The 13,571-nt window shown below is 39.6% G+C and overlaps 1 long non-coding RNA gene across 2 annotated transcripts; it reads right to left on the reverse strand.

Annotated features, from left to right (window-relative positions):
- Positions 1-473: 473 nt before the first annotated feature.
- On the reverse strand, positions 474-10,849 carry LOC308404247. Of its 2 annotated transcripts, XR_013973086.1 has the most exons (3): positions 9,380-10,849; positions 5,168-5,919; positions 474-4,480 (listed from the first exon to the last, which is right to left on the reverse strand). It is a non-coding gene; the product is annotated as an uncharacterized lncRNA (long non-coding RNA). The 2 variants fall into 2 exon arrangements; XR_013973087.1 differs by having other exon boundaries at positions 474-5,919.
- Positions 10,850-13,571: the final 2,722 nt, after the last annotated feature.

A 13,571-nucleotide genomic window follows, 5' to 3' on the forward strand; every position in this document is an offset into this window, starting at 1 on the left:
CAAAGCATGTCAATATGCTGTGAACATCTGAAACGAGAGGTGGCAGAGGAATGTTGACTGCATTAATTTGCCTTAAGTCTTGTATGAAACGCCATACGCCAGGTTTGTTAGGCTTTGGCACAGGATTGACAGGAGTGTGGGCTTTATTACCCCTGTAGTCAATAAATCTCCTATCATGACATCTAGGGCTGCGGTTTTTTCGGCAGAAATGGGATGTTGCTTGACATATACTGGCTTGTTGTGTTTTAGCTGTGCGTGATAAGGTATGCAGTCAATAAATCCTATATCATTCTCACTTTTTGACCATAATGTCATATTCTGGTATTCAGCTGGCAATGTAACTGCAGAAATAGTACAGTGGATAGGGTAGGTTAGATGTATGTGACGACATATTTCGTAACCTATGTCTGAGTTATGTAACAAAATCACTGTTTGACCTTCACTTGTGTGAGCAGTTATCATGTTGTTGAACAGTGTGAGAGAAACAAAAGTGTGGCTCCCAGTCATGGGATTACCTGTTAGTGGCGTCTGTACACGTTTTTTTGGCACAGTGTGTGACATAGAGTACCGGACAAAAAGGATGTTGAGTTCATTCTCTGCTGAGGGTCCAGCTGACACAGAGGATGTTCCTTCTCCATCATGTCGGTACATAGGGCAGAGAAAACATAAGCTGTTATCAGTGTCAGCAAACATTTCACACTTTGTGTTAAATTAAATACACAAATTCATTTTTGCTCTGGGTGTCTGCGGCTGCTGGAAAACTGAGCTAAATTTGCACCTCTAGCTTGTCCAACAGTGCATAAAGCGTTTTATGAATACTAGGATAGATTCATCAGGCTTCTGTTTACACATAGTTACTGCATTTAAGTCACTTTTGTCTCTGGACATTGTTAGCAGGAATTTCTTTAGATTCTTAAAGAAATCGGCGACTTTGTCATTATTTACCCACAAAAACTCTGCAGTTGTGGATGCTTTATCATGCTTTGGGTCTAATTCACCTATCTCTCTTATGAGTTGTGACTCGGTTACTCCAGGAATGCATTGACACAATATGTACCTGTAATCCGGACCACCCAAATGGTGATATCTGGTACTTCTCTGTAGTGCAGAGACAAAGGCTGTAGGATTTTTAAGAGGATCGGGAAGCTCTTTAATAGTTGTCACTAATTCTGAGATTTTAGGGGGCTGAATACAACACTGATCTCCTATTATCATAAAGGGGTAAGTGTCATTGACGTCACTAGATTTTGGGTCTGTTTGTTTACTACCGCGAGTGTTGGCGTGAGGACCTTTGTCATTCTGGCTTTGTTTTTCCTTTTTTCCTTTTAGATAAGTCTTTATTAAAGTTCGGGTAACAGGTATTTCTTTAGCTACCTCTAAACCTCTAGCTACGATATCGTGGCGTTTCATGTGGGTGTCTATCGTGGACACTGCCTGATGCAAAAGTTTTTCTTCATAGTCGTCTGAATTGTTTTTCATAAGTTCCTCACATTCTTCTTTCAAAAGTTTTTCTCTCTTTCTATGTTCTGCTAATTCTTCCTCGCGGCGTATATATTGTTTTTCCTGATCCTGTTTAAAGAGATGGCTGAGACCCGTTGCATGTGATTCAGGTTTTTTTGTCACTGTCTTTTAAGCTGGTTGGATCAAAGCGCTGACGTTGTTTGCATGCGGCTGCGGCAGCAACTATTAATTCGGTCTCATCTTCGTAAGGCGGCGGGGCTGTAGGCTGAATGGCTGAGCATGCAAGACTAGCTTTTCCCGCAGTAGATTTATTTTCTTTGCTAGAGCCTGCACTAGTTTTATTTGATGTTAAAGCATCTACACCTGGTTCCGGTCCTTTTGTCCATAGCGGTAACATTTGATGCATCACGTCGCGGCATTCTATCATATATTTTCTACAGGACTTTTTAAGCAGACTACTTTTCTTATCACAAATGATATTCAACATTTCTACTGACCTGTTTTCTGGCGATAATCGTTCGGGATAAGGCTCCGGAAATAAATTAGAATGCATTGTACTCACAGTCCGTAAGTTGTAAACAAAGTCAGTCACATAAGCACTCCTGCATGTTCTGGATACGTAATCATGGAAGTCTTCGCCGATTCGTGGACGTGGGTTACACGTAACCGGAAATGGGAGTTATACTGAGCCGTTATTTGAGACTTTATTTTGTATTTTATTAATTTTTGGTTTTACAGGTACTTTAGATTTTTTATCGGACCTGTCTGTGGTCTTTGAATAATTCTGACCCATGTTCAGTGATTTCCAGAGGGGTTTACACGCTAGGAGGATTTAGGTTAGTATTTTCGCTGCGGCACAGCTGAGGTCACTTTAAATTTATTGCTAGCAATTTTTGTTTGGGTGAGCAACTCTCACTTAGCGAGCAACTCCTCGCAAAACAACAGGCAACTCCCTGTGTCTTTCTGCTTTTAATTTACTGCTTTTAACCCTTGAGACCCGTGTTTTTTTTTTTTTTGTTTGTTTTTTTGTGTTTTTTTTTTTTTAAAAGAAAAATTAAACAATTAATTATTATTATTATTATTATTTTTTACGTATAAATGTGTTGTGTCTTTCCACTTGATTATAACTGATTTATTTATAACATTTTATATAAAAGAAAAACGAGAAGCACATTAATTCATAGTAATTTAACATAAAATTGTTTGATAGTGTTAATTTGGAAAGCCACAACTCTAGCGGGTCCACCAACACCACACAAGGGTTAATCTACTTTATTCGGGGACTGAGGAAGTCGTCAGTGTATCTCTCTGGATCACTAAGTGAAACTTCGTCAGCATATCCCGTTTTTTTATGGATCGATCACTGAGAGAGGTATAATAGGTCTTTATATAAATATGAAAGACGCATATTTACCTTCTGTCAGTCATCCCACTTCTGACACCAAAATTGAAGGAAATTGCCGTCCCGGGTTTCCTCCGTGGCGTGAGCGATAAGCAGAGTTCTGTCCTTTCCTTCTAAGATTCCTAATTATTTAAAGTAACACTCAGGTATGCCATTCAGCTGGGTTAGTTACGACGTCGGGAGCAGCTTGGGAGAACAAGGAAACACAGACTGCTTCAGGTTGTCTTCCCAAATCGACTCAAAGGTTTATTTGATACACAGCAGTTTATATAGAGGAAAAAAGGTTCGTGTGTCAGCTTTCCCAGTTCAAACCGGTACAGACTAAATAAGGAAACGTCTTCCTGCCTTCTGAGCAAAGTATCCCTTGTGTAGTTTATCAGTTCAGCTATAATTTATGATCATCCCAGCAAAATACACTCCTAGACATAAAATACAGAGTTCTTTCATTAGTGAATTCTGAAACAAACCACCTAGCCTTTAACGAGCCTTTTTCCAGGAGATAAAGAAAAAGGGAGGATGGGAGTAAGGAAGTGGTCTCATCTCTGTGGTGTTTTCGACCTTCTGGTACCAGCTTGTGAGTCTTACACATTAATTCTTGGGTCAGAGAGAAAGAGAAAAACAACTAGTAGATGGGCCTTATTGAGTAACTCTTTTCTGTATAATATCACAATAAAACAATATCCTGTAAATGCTACTATGGTATCAAAATATCACAACACCCACCAAACTCCTTCACAGGAAGCTGATTTCAGCTCTCTGACAAACAACGTCTTGATCCCTGATCCGATGAATCTCACGCAGTAGATAATGCAGGGTTCTGGAGCTGAGGTGGGTGAGAGGACTCGCCCAGCCTGACTGCCTTGTTGCACAGGAGTCTTTGCTGCTTGGCCTGATACGAAGAAACCTGAGTAGCCCTGCAGGCCAATTCTGAGTCACACCTCTTATGGCAGCTCCCCTCTCGATCGTGACGATGATGATGATGATGAACACCTCTGGGCATCCAAGTTTATACTTTACCCCATTCACATCCCATTCTCTTGCTCTCCCTCTAATATCAAGTCAACCAATTAGGTTTTGACATAAGATTCACTGATCTTCAGCCCCACCTTATTATCCTCTCCATCTCTGACCTTTCACCCACTTTTAACTAAGACAAAGGTCATTTCATGCCTTTATTCGGTTCATTAGCATTTCATTCACTTTAGCAGAATCCCTTTAAAACCAATTTTTCCCTTTTAAAACTACTCAGACTTCAGCAGTTTATTTGATCACGTCAACAAAGAGACTCTAAATGTAAGAAGAAACAGCACGATAAGTGACACTTTTCACATTTACTTTTTATTCTTTCAATTCAGCTTTCCAAAAAGTATTAATGCCTGAACATTCACACAATGTAATCAAATAAAGTTTCACTTTACATTTCAGACTGCAATAACCTGAGAGAGAGAGAGATAAGATAAAACTTTATCAATTCCTCGGGTGGGTTCCTCTGAGAAATTCGGTTCACAAACACATTTTTTATTTGCTTTTTACACACACAAGAAACTGTAAAACCCAGAGCGCAAAAACAGAGGTTCAGGAAAATCTGTGTCCACAATCAGCGAAGAAGTGTAAAAACTGTTGAAAGGGAGAAAAGAGGAAAAACTTTGTTTAAAAAAAAAAAAAACCCGGAAAAGATCGTAAGAAAAAAAAAAAGAAAAAAAGTTGGAAAAAGTCTAAAATCCCTGTTCACAAAAGGTGAAGAAGCGTAAAAACTGTTCAAAAAGTGAAAAAACAGTGTTTAAAAAAAAACAGCAAAAAAGTGTGAAATGCTTCTCCAAAAATAGAAAAAAGGTTAGAAAAGTGTAAAAACTGTAAAAAAACAGACAAAAAAACAACAGCAAAAACAAAAACGTGTAAAGCGATTGCCCAAAAAGAGACAGAATATTGGAAAATGTCCAAAACGAAATCAAAGGTTGAGAAAACTGTAAGAACCGTATCCAGAAAAGTTGAAAAAGTGAAAAAACTAGGTTGAGAACCCCCCACCCCCCAAAAAAGACCGAAATCTGTGTGGCAAAACGGGAAGAAAGCTGCCAAAGTCGTGTCTCCGTCTTTGGTGTGGATACGATTTTTAATTAGGGCCTCCAAGCTAAGACTGAAAACCAAAAATCATATAAACTACAGTGAAATGAGCAAAAGTCGAAGTGGAACCCATCTGAAAAGAATTGTGTTTAAGGGTTCAGCAGGACTAGAGAACAATACCTGAACAAGTCTGCTGAAGCCCTTAAACACAGCCTCTCAGTGGGTAAAAAGGTTTCAACTTACCGTCAGAGGCTGAAGAAAAACTTGGGCACATAAGAGCCGATGTGTCCACACCGAAGCTGAGAGAGGCTGCTGAAGTGTTTTCGGCTTCGTGTGAGGCAAAACAGACAAGCCGCTATTCCCGAAGCTGAGCGGTCCCGAGAAATTTCAGTTTATTAATGTTGCATGTGTGAGCAGCATGTATGAGACACCTCTTTGCTCTCCGCTCGAATGGCTACACTCCGAATTACGTCACTGTTCGGGGGCGTGCTCTGCGCATGCGTCCTGGCTTGCACTGCTGAAGGCGAGCTCAGCGGTTCTTCACACACACGTGACAAAAAAGTCCCAGCTGAGTCTGGAAACAACGTCACTCTGACATGTCGAGCTCCAAACAACAAGTTCATAGTTGTGAACTGGAGCAGAGCTGATCTGGGAGAAGAATATGTGCTCTTGTACCGGGACGAGCACTTTGATACCACCAAGCAGCATCCATCTTTTAAGAAGCGGGTGGCTCTGCAGGACAGACACATGAAGGATGGAGACGTGTCTTTGATTCTGGAGAATGCGACGACTGCGGATGCTGGAACGTACGAGTGTCGCGTCTTCATGGAAGAAACACGCTCGTGGGAATCTATCTGCACCTCACACCTGTTTCTGCTAGAAGATCAACCAGGAGGACTGAGAGGGGACGGAGTCAGAAGAGGACGTGCTGGACTGATAGCGAGCGCGTCACTTTGTGTTGTGCTTGTTGTTGTTGCTGTTGTTGCTTTTCTGACCTACAGAACACATGGACAGAGTCAGGATTCAGAGCGTCCTCCTGCTGAACTGCAGACTGTCTGAAATGTCTCAGAGCGTTTTGCAGATGAACTTTGAGTCTCCTGCTGCTGAGCAGAGACAGACAGCATTCAGCAACACTCCACACAGACCACTGATTTCACTCTGACACTACAGGAAGGACTTCATCATCCTGCGGGCTGACGAGTACATTTACTGTAAATATTTTTCCCCTATTGTCTATGAGACTGACCAATAGGAGCAGAAAGTACTCAGCTGAGCCAAACTTTAAGCAGCTGTTACTGAACCCAGCCTCAGTGAGAATGAACTGTTCTGTCCAACACAAGCTTCATGTTGGAAACATCAGCAGGTCTCTTCTCTGACTCAGTCCAGCTGATTATTTGTCTTTGCAGGCTGATAATCCAGATGTTTCTACACTAATGTGTAAAACATCAGTTTCTCGGTTTCAGATTATTATTTATTTGTACCACTTTGTTATTTTCCATTTTAAAGGATTCAATAACTGTCAGATAACCCAGGAAATTACACGAACGTGTCAGTGTGCAGCAGTTATTAGTTTTATTGTGTTCTCTGTTGTGAGTTGTAAAGATTTAAAGCAGAATATATTGTTGTAAATGATTATTTGTGGATTATCAAATTTTCCTTCACAATAAAGTCAAATGTAACTAAAGTATTAGACAAACTGCAGCAACTCCTTTAGGAATACTTTCACATCCTGATGTAAAAGTTGTGTTTTTAAATCAAATATGAATGGTTGAGACACTTATGATGCACATTTGCTGATGAATGCAGCTTGAAGCTTTGATGAGACTGTTTCATTACTTGTTTAAGATTTTATTCATGTTTTTCATTCAAAATGTAAAAGAATAAAGAGAATAAATGTGACAATCATCACTTGACTGGTTTGCTTCTGCTTCATGTGTTATTTTTTGTTGTCTTTGTTAGCACCCTTCATGCTTGGGGTCGATTCTGTAGGAGTCAATTTGACAATTGTTTTCTGATTGTACAGAAAAACTGCATTTAAACCAAGTGCTCCTTGAGATATCTTTGTCTAATAATTACGTTTATCTGATGTTCCGAACAATGTAAATGTATAAAAAAAAATTTTTTTTTAAAAGAACTCTGGAAATGGGGAATACTTTTCAAAACCACTGTACTCCACCGACTGTAGTGGATCGTCACGCAGGCACCCACTAATCATGACTCATGCTTTCAGGTGGATTGAGAGATTTGGGATGTTCCTGGGGGTTGGTAATATATATTAAAAAGGAAAACCCACCCAGTCTCTCACGTTGGACCTGTTACTGTAATCAGAGACAACATGAAGCTCTGATCAAAGAGTGTAGCTGCTACAGCTCTGCCACCACAGTCTGAAGCAGGAATAAGGTTTGACAGAGAGCTTCCTCTGTGACAGGATAATATGTTGAAGTTTCTTCTTGTTTCTGCTTTATGTTCACAGAGTAGGTGAATTTATCACTCAGTGTAATGCAGACAGCAGCGTGTGGACACACTGAGAGGCCCACTCCTGTTTTTCTCTGTTACTGACTCACAGGAACATCCCAGATGTCTCAATCCACCCGAAAGCATGAGTCACGATCAGTCACTGAGAACCACGTGACGATGATCTTTCCATCCATCTGACAAACATGTCTCAGAATATGTTTTCAAAGCTGAATCCAGGTCTCCTTGACTTCTGTCACCACACACAGACATGGCATGTATAGTTTCAACACTCCCTCAAACCCCCATCTTCTTTTATTTGAGCCACACTGGTTCATCTAAAGCTGATCTCAATAGCTACAAAACAAATTTGACCCAGAAGAGACTTTGTGTGCTTTTGATCGGTAGGCCCACCAAACTCCTTCACAGGAAGCTGATTTCAGCTCTCTGACAAACAACGTCTTGATCCCTGATCCGATGAATCTCACGCAGTAGATAATGCAGGGTTCTGGAGCTGAGGTGGGTGAGAGGACTCGCCCAGCCTGACTGCCTTGTTGCACAGGAGTCTTTGCTGCTTGGCCTGATACGAAGAAACCTGAGTAGCCCTGCAGGCCAATTCTGAGTCACACCTCTTATGGCAGCTCCCCTCTCGATCGTGACGATGATGATGATGAACACCTCTGGGCATCCAAGTTTATACTTTACCCCATTCACATCCCATTCTCTTGCTCTCCCTCTAATATCAAGTCAACCAATTAGGTTTTGACATAAGATTCACTGATCTTCAGCCCCACCTTATTATCCTCTCCATCTCTGACCTTTCACCCACTTTTAACTAAGACAAAGGTCATTTCATGCCTTTATTCGGTTCATTAGCATTTCATTCACTTTAGCAGAATCCCTTTAAAACCAAATTTTCCCTTTTAAAACTACTCAGACTTCAGCAGTTTATTTCATCACATCAACAAAGAGACTCTAAATGTAAGAAGAAACAGCACGATAAGTGACACTTTTCACATTTACTTTTTATTCTTTCAATTCAGCTTTCCAAAAAGTATTAATGCCTGAACATTCACACAATGTAATCAAATAAAGTTTCACTTTACATTTCAGACTGCAATAACCTGAGAGAGAGAGAGATAAGATAAAACTTTATCAATTCCTCGGGTGGGTTCCTCTGGGAAATTCGGTTCACAAACACATTTTTTATTTGCTTTTTACACACACAAGAAACTGTAAAACCCAGAGCGCAAAAACAGAGGTTCAGGAAAATCTGTGTCCACAATCAGCGAAGAAGTGTAAAAACTGTTGAAAGGGAGAAAAGAGGAAAGAATTTGTTTAAAAAAAAAAACCCGGAAAAGATCGTTAAAACACGTAAGAAAAAAAAAAGAAAAAAAGTTGGAAAAAGTCTAAAATCCCTGTTCACAAAAGGTGAAGAAGCGTAAAAACTGTTCAAAAAGTTAAAAAACAGTGTTTAAAAAAAACAGCAAAAAAGTGTGAAATGCTTCTCCAAAAAATAGAAAAAAGGTTAGAAAAGTGTAAAAACTGTAAAAAAACAGACAAAAAAACAACAGCAAAAACAAAAACGTGTAAAGCGATTGCCCAAAAAGGGACAGAATATTGGAAAATGTCCAAAACGAAATCAAAGGTTGAGAAAACTGTAAGAACCGTATCCAGAAAAGTTGAAAAAGTTTAAAAACTAGGTTGAGAACCCCCCCCCACCCCCCAAAAAAGACCGAAATCTGTGTGGCAAAACGGGAAGAAAGCTGCCAAAGTCGTGTCTCCGTCTTTGGTGTGGATACGATTTTTAATTAGGGCCTCCAAGCTAAGACTGAAAACCAAAAATCATATAAACTACAGTGAAATGAGCAAAAGTCGAAGTGGAACCCATCTGAAAAGAATTGTGTTTAAGGGTTCAGCAGGACTAGAGAACAATACCAGAACAAGTCTGCTGAAGCCCTTAAACACAGCCTCTCAGTGGGTAAAGAGTTTTCAACTTACCGTCAGAGGCTGAAGAAAAACTTGGGCACATAAGAGCCGATGTGTCCACACCGAAGCTGAAAGAGGCTGCTGAAGTGTTTTCAGCTTCGTGTGAGGCAAAACAGACAAGCCGCTATTCCCGAAGCTGAGCGGTCCCGAGAAATTTCCGTTTATTAATGTTGCATGTGTGAGCAGCATGTATGAGACACCTCTTTGCTCTCCGCTCGAATGGCTACACTCCGAATTACGTCACTGTTCGGGGGCGTGCTCTGCGCATGCGTCCTGGCTTGCACTGCTGAAGGCGAGCTCAGCGGTTCTTCACACACACGTGACAAAAAAGTCCCAGCTGAGTCTGGAAACAACGTCACTCTGACATGTCGAGCTCCAAACAACAAGTTCATAGTTGTGAACTGGAGCAGAGCTGATCTGGGAGAAGAATATGTGCTCTTGTACCGGGACGAGCACTTTGATACCACCAAGCAGCATCCATCTTTTAAGAAGCGGGTGGCTCTGCAGGACAGACACATGAAGGATGGAGACGTGTCTTTGATTCTGGAGAATGTGACGACTGCGGATGCTGGAACGTACGAGTGTCGCGTCTTCATGGAAGAAACAGGCTCGTGGGAATCTATCTGCACCTCACACCTGTTTCTGCAAGAAGATCAACCAGGAGGACTGAGAGGGGACGGAGTCAGAAGAGGACGTGCTGGACTGATAGCGAGCGCGTCACTTTGTGTTGTGCTTGTTGTTGTTGCTGTTGTTGCTTTTCTGACCTACAGAACACATGGACAGAGTCAGGATTCAGAGCGTCCTCCTGCTGAACTGCAGACTGTCTGAAATGTCTCAGAGCGTTTTGCAGATGAACTTTGAGTCTCCTGCTGCTGAGCAGAGACAGACAGCATTCAGCAACACTCCACACAGACCACTGATTTCACTCTGACACTACAGGAAGGACTTCATCATCCTGCGGGCTGACGAGTACATTTACTGTAAATATTTTTTCCCCTATTGTCTATGAGACTGACCAATAGGAGCAGAAAGTACTCAGCTGAGCCAAACTTTAAGCAGCTGTTACTGAACCCAGCCTCAGTGAGAATGAACTGTTCTGTCCAACACAAGCTTCATGTTGAAAACATCAGCAGGTCTCTTCTCTGACTCAGTCCAGCTGATTATTTGTCATTGCAGGCTGATAATCCTGATGTTTCTACACTAATGTGTAAAACATCAGTTTCTCGGTTTCAGATTATTATTTATTTGTACCACTTTGTTATTTTCCATTTTAAAGGATTCAATAACTGTCAGATAACCCAGGAAATTACACGAACGTGTCAGTGTGCAGCAGTTATTAGTTTTATTGTGTTCTCTGTTGTGAGTTGTAAAGATTTAAAGCAGAATATATTGTTGTAAATGATTATTTGTGGATTATCAAATTTTCCTTCACAATAAAGTCAAATGTAACTAAAGTATTAGACAAACTGCAGCAACTCCTTTAGGAATACTAATTTATTAATGCCTGAACATTCACACAATGTAATCAAAGTTTCACTTTACATTTCAGACTGCAATAACCTGTTCACAAACACATTCTTTATTTGCTTTTTTTTTTTTTTTCACAAGAAACTGTAAAACCCAGAGCGCAAAAACAGAGAGGTTCAGGAAAATATGTGTCCACAATCAGCGAAGAAGTGTAAAAACTGTTGAAAGGGGAAAAAAGAGGAAAAACTTTGTTAAAAAAATGGAAACATTTTGTAAAACATTTGTCCAATAAGACAAAAAAAAAAGTTCCAAAGAGTCTAAAGTTCCTGTTCACAAACGGTGAAGAAGTGTAAAACTGTTCAAAAAGGGAAAAACAGGAAAAACTGTTTAAAAATAGCAAAAACCTGCGAGGAGGAGTGGAGGACGGCAGCACAAAGGAAGAACCTGGATTTAAGAAAGAATTTTTCAAAGAAACCTGTAAGTCACTTAAAGCCAAGCTCACTCATAAAATGTGTCCGTCACAATAACGTTACAGGCTATGCTAGGCTTTGGCACACGTCAGTCTAAAATTGTATCTTACCAACGTTTTTTGGAAACTAACTGCACAACATGCAGCACTATTAGTTCTCTCAGTCTCAGAGCAGCATTTCTAATTTTGATTGAAAGTGTCAGAAAAAACGGCAGCCTCGAGCAGCCAGGATATTAGTTTACAGAGGCTGTTAAAATTATATGTCTAACGTTAAAATGTTTGTCATACAATAATTTCATCCTAATGGTACTGACATATTCATAGGGTTAATTTTTTGACACAAAATATCATGAGATAGTCATGATTTTGCAAATATTCCACCTTGTAGTGCAGTTTGCACGACAATTGTTAGGCTGCTGATGTAAATTGATTGATTAGTGTAGATTTGACAAATAATCTGAATTGACATGTCTCACTTTTTATATGGCACGAATCAATGTGTTATTTTATCAAGAGGCAATATGTCCTAGTGCAGTCAGAGGGGGAAATCCAGGGCCAAAGGTCAGGCATATCAAGCACATAATAATAATTTTGTGGTCATCTTAGATGAGTAGTTTTATGGACAAAAACCACCAGTTCATTTAGTGTTCCCTTAGTGCTAATGCATAAGAGAAGTTGGTGTACTATAACTGAAGTAATCTTGTTAAGATAAGATAAGATAAGATAAGATAAGATAACCTTTATTAGTCCCACACGTGGGAAATTTGTTTTGTCACAGCAGAAAGTGGACAGTGCAAAGTTATATAGCAAAAATTTGAATACAATAAGAATAATATACTGTACACAACTGTACAGAATAGAACAGAATAAAATAGTAGAATAAAATAGAATAAAATATATATTAGGATAAAAATAGAATACAAATGTTATATACAACTGAGTAAAAATACAACTTACAAAAATACTCAGCAAAGAGTATTGCACTTAGTCTTATTGCACATGTGTGGGTTTGTGTGTGATCACCTGCAAAAATCTTTGTTGTGGAGTCTGACAGCAGTGGGGAGGAAAGACCTGCGAAATCGCTCCATCCCACATTTAAGTCCTTAAAGTCATATTCTTTTATTGTCTTGACTGTATTTGAAGCTGTTTTTATTTTTGTATGATACCTGATTTATATGGAATATGTCTGAAGTAAACTAAAGTCTAAAATACTTAGTGAGTCATTTGTTTAATAGTAATTTAACATTATATAATTCACATATAAAACTATGAATTGTAATTTTAAATGGTTTAATAGCATGTAGAATAGCATATGTAGGCAAGTATATTTCTCCTTTTTTATCAAGAAGCAAAGACAAAAAGGAAAGAAAAAGAAACAGGGCAGGGTTCGGTGGCTGAAACACCCGTCCCCACCAATGCCAAAACCAAATCTACGCCCTTGTGTTGACAGATCGTTTTTATAATTATAATTAGCTAAGCAAGCTGGGCCAAGTGATGGTTTTTTAACTGGTGGTTTAATTTCTTCCAGCTTGAAGGCCAGTGATATGTAGTACAGTACTGACAAGAAACTTAGGGTTTAAAGTATAAGAAATCTGCTATTTGTAAGGAAATAGTAACAATGTTAAAACAGCCAGCTGATTCACAGATATGAATTGTTTGGAATTCTGAGCAGTAACATATATTTACAGACACAGTTAAAAAAGGGTCATGTAAACTACTTAAATGTATATCTTTCAAATTACAAAAGAACTATGTAAAACCAGTAAAAGATTTAAACAGCACACTCTCTCTCTGTTTGTGGCTGTATAGACATCCTCTTATTCATGCCATACTTTGCTAATGCAATATTACTGAGAGAAAGGAAAAAAAAAGGACAGATCACATAACTTTAACTTCCATAACTAAGAGATAAATAGGAGAACTTACGAGTGTCTTCAATGATGGCAGCATTACTTTGGTGTGTGATGCTACCTGAATCGCTTCTTCCTCTGCAGTGGTAGATACCTCCTTGTGACACATTAATAGCTTTCTTCCCTTCATATTCTGTCATAGGCTCGTCTTTAGAGCCATATGTGGCAGCTCTGTACCACAAAATGGTCCAGTTGTCAGAGCCGTCCACAAAGCAGCTCAGTGTCACGTTGCCCCCTAGTGGTATCTCATACCTCGTTGGTCTCAGTGTGGCAGTGGGTGTGTCAAAAAGGTACTTCGCTTTTCCAGTAGTATTTAGAGAAAAGCAGAAAGAGAGAGATTTGTTTTAAAAGCTGTTGT

This window comes from Rhamphochromis sp. 'chilingali' (assembly GCF_963969265.1).
Source record: "Rhamphochromis sp. 'chilingali' genome assembly, chromosome: 1".
NCBI lineage: Eukaryota > Metazoa > Chordata > Actinopteri > Cichliformes > Cichlidae > Rhamphochromis > Rhamphochromis sp. 'chilingali'.